Below are 3,617 nucleotides of genomic sequence, written 5' to 3' on the forward strand. Positions count from 1 at the left end.
AAAGAACAATAGATAAATGCAAGGGCAAAATAAAGGGATAATCTAAGGGAATATCAATCACGTCCACAGCATGAGACTGTCACTTCTTGCAAACTCCTCCCCGGGGGGAATAGATAGGGCTGCAAGGAAAGGGAATCCCTCTGGGGGATTGGGGAGGAGGAGGAGGAGGAGGAGGAGGAGGAGGAACTCGTAGATGAAGAGGGCGGAGGAAAAGCGGGTGAATCGGGTTGAGGAACGTGTGAGAAATGGGGTAATGAATTGGAAATGAGAGAGGGGAGAGGAGAGAGAGAGAGAGAGAGAGAGAGAGAAGGGTTGGGGCAAAGATGGGAGGAAGGGAAAGAAAGAAGGGGAAATGATGGAGGGGGAGTGGGAAGGAGGGTGGAAGTAGGGGAGAGAGATAGAAGAGGAGGTGAATTAGACGTGATCCGAAGTCTAATAAGTAGCTAAAAATAGAGAGAGAGAGAGAGAGAGAGAGAGAGAGAGAGAGAGAGAGAGAGAGCTTACAGACCGTACAGGACCTTACATCTTGTTCGGGTTGCCCCAGGCCCCTCAGTGTGAGGCACCTCTCATGTCTACCAGAGAGTTGCTAGTGCGTCTTCCGGTATATTTTGCATCTTCCAATCTTGGATGGTCTGGGATGAGTTAGATATTTGTCGAGCTTATTCTTAAAACACATCTACGCTCACTCCTGATATATTCCTCAGATGAGCTGGCAACGCATTGAATAGACGCTGCATTGTCGATTGCTGGTGCGTAGTGGATTGAATGTCCTGTGTGCTTTCCTTATTTTTCCTCCGGGATAGTTTTGGGCACTATTAATCTACCTCTGCTTGCTCTTTGGTGATATTTTTAGCTCCATGATGTTTTCAGCAATTTCTATCTGTTTCCATGCCTGAATTATCATGTTAGCGTTCTCTTCTCCTTTCTAGACTATAATAATTTTAAGGATTGTAGTCTTTCCCAGTAATCCTTACTTAACTACTTATTCTAGCTGTAAAGGACCTTTGTACACTCTCTATTTGTGCAATATCCTTTTGATAGTGTGGGTACCATATCATATTGCAATATTCAAGTGGACTACGAACATATGTTTTATAAAGCATAATCATGTGTTCAGATTTTTCTTGTTTTGAAGTGCCGTAACAACATTCCCATTTTTGCTTACATTTTGCCACCAATAGAATTGCTCTTTGATCATTGTATAAAAAACATGCTATCAATATAACACAACCACACCAAGGTCTTTAACTGCTTCCTTATTTGTGATTGTCTCATCATTAGGTGGCCCCAATATGCATATATTTCCGCTATCTCTCTATAATTTTATTGATTCAAATTTATTTGTTAAATACCATCATATTTACCTCTGCCCAATCATATACTTTGTTAAGGTCTCTTTGTAGCGCGTTCTTATCTTCATCACAAGTACTTTCTCTATTTATTCTTGCGTCATCGGCGAAACTACTCACTACCGAGTCCTTAACATTACTGTCTATGTCTTCAATCATAATAACAAACAGTAATGCAGCTAACACCGTACCTTGTGGCACACCGGATATTACCTTAGCTTCATCCGATTTCTCATCAGTAACAAATGATGTTACTACCATAGCTCAGTTAGAAAAGACAAATTACTTTTTATCACAGATAAGGTAATAAACAAAAGTTGGCGAACAGGAAGTAAAGCATTTTTGTGTAGTTCAGTTCACTATAACGAATCCAGGTAATAAAGTCACAGGTAAAAAAATCCCAGAAAAAGGTCATAATTATTTTTATGGCATAAAAGTTCAGTTTTCTGGTAATAGTCATTATAACAAATTACGTAAACTTTTAATATACGTATATTTTTCTGTAAGTGTTCTGATATGTAAAACAAATAGATACTATTAGTTGGATAAACTCATAGGATTGCATCCTAGATAAATAATATTCATGAAGTGAGCAAATATTATTACTATGATATAGATGACAATTACTGTAAATCTAAGATGAATCCTTGCTTGGTTCCAAAACAAATAGCAATGAAACAGAAAACATTTATTTTTGTGGATGAAACCTTATAACTATGTATGGACATATAAAGCCATATGTAAAAGTAAAGTATATTGTCATGTGAATGCTTATTATTTTTCATTATTTCAGCAGGTATAAATAAACACAGCAAAAGTTAACTCCAATTACTTATTGTTTATATCTACTTGCTCCTATCATCATTTGGAAGTTACACTCTGCGTTTTCTTCAATGATTTTAAGATCACTAAAGAAGTATTGGCACCTCTTTCCCGCCCGATTCTTTCCAAATCGATGACACTTAATATTGCTTCTCTATGAATCCAGTCCGCCACCACCAGAAACCTCTTATTATTCTTCTTCCTGAGAAGCTATCCGTCTATTAAGGGTTAAGAGTTTGTTGTACTGAATGTCTAGAAGAGGATTTCAACAAGAATTATGATAGCGCCGCTTCCAAGTTGATAACCCACCTAAGTTCATCTGCCAACACGTCCTCGTCACAGTCGGGTATGATACCAAATCAGGGACGGTTTTAGCTGCTCTTCCTGCCCATGATCCTGATGCGGTAAGTAACTTATACTACTCATAGTTTTTCCTTTAGTGAGTCGCTCGCTGCGCACAGTGTGGTTTTTCTTTGGCGAGTGTCTCAGTACCTACAGTTTTATGTATACACACAAATACAAACACAGGCACACACATACACACAAGCGAATCACATAATGATACCATTCTACCATCTTTCTTCATAACTAGAGTGAATGTCACTTTCAAATTATCACAGAAAATAGCAACGCAGTCAGTTCATAGCGAAAAAACGAAATCAGATTGAAAACCAAGTGTTCATTATGCAGAAATGTTAGATTGACTTCCAGACCTGTGTTAAAGGTAGATACGATGGTGAATAAACTCTGCTTGGAGGAAAACTAGATGGTTAAATGTACAATGACAATTACTCGGACTACTACCCTACAAGGCTGAAAAATGAAAAGGTGGGGTACAGACGTAGCCGGTTCTTTCGTACTATGAAATTATTTTCAGTAGTTTTTAAAGGTGAATGTGGATAAAAGTGTTGTTGGTGAGCAGTAGGGAAGATAGAGACAGAATAATACTACAAGAGAGAAGAGGCTCGATTGTAGAAAAGGCAGAAAAGTTTAAATACATAGGATCTACTTTAAGCCAGGAAGCAGGATGTCAGACTGAAAATGGCTGTCCCTGCCCATGCCGGAACGGAACAGCGGCCCAGATTGCACGCCGAGCCGTCCTGGGGCAGGCGGGCCAGGAGGCCTCCCGGTCCGCCTGCCCTAGGGAAGCTACGCTGGCCTTCTAGCCTACCCGCCCCAGGGTGGTCCGCCTGCCCAGGGGTGGCTGGGTGGGCCTCCTAGCATGCCCGCGCCCTGGGGCGGACGGCGGTCGGGTCCTAGCCCGCCTGCCCCGTCCCCCCCAGGCCAAGAGGTCAGCCGAAAAAGTCCGGGGGCGGGTGGGCCAGGAGGAGGAAGCTTGCCGAGCATCCCGGAGCGGGCGGGCCAAGAGGCCGGCCGAGCCGCTCCGGAGGCGCAGGCCAGGATGTCTACCGAGCAGTCCCAAGGCAGGTGGACTGTCTTGGCCAG

This window comes from Macrobrachium nipponense, chromosome 17, assembly GCF_015104395.2.
Source record: "Macrobrachium nipponense isolate FS-2020 chromosome 17, ASM1510439v2, whole genome shotgun sequence".
In the NCBI taxonomy this organism is placed as follows: domain Eukaryota; kingdom Metazoa; phylum Arthropoda; class Malacostraca; order Decapoda; family Palaemonidae; genus Macrobrachium; species Macrobrachium nipponense.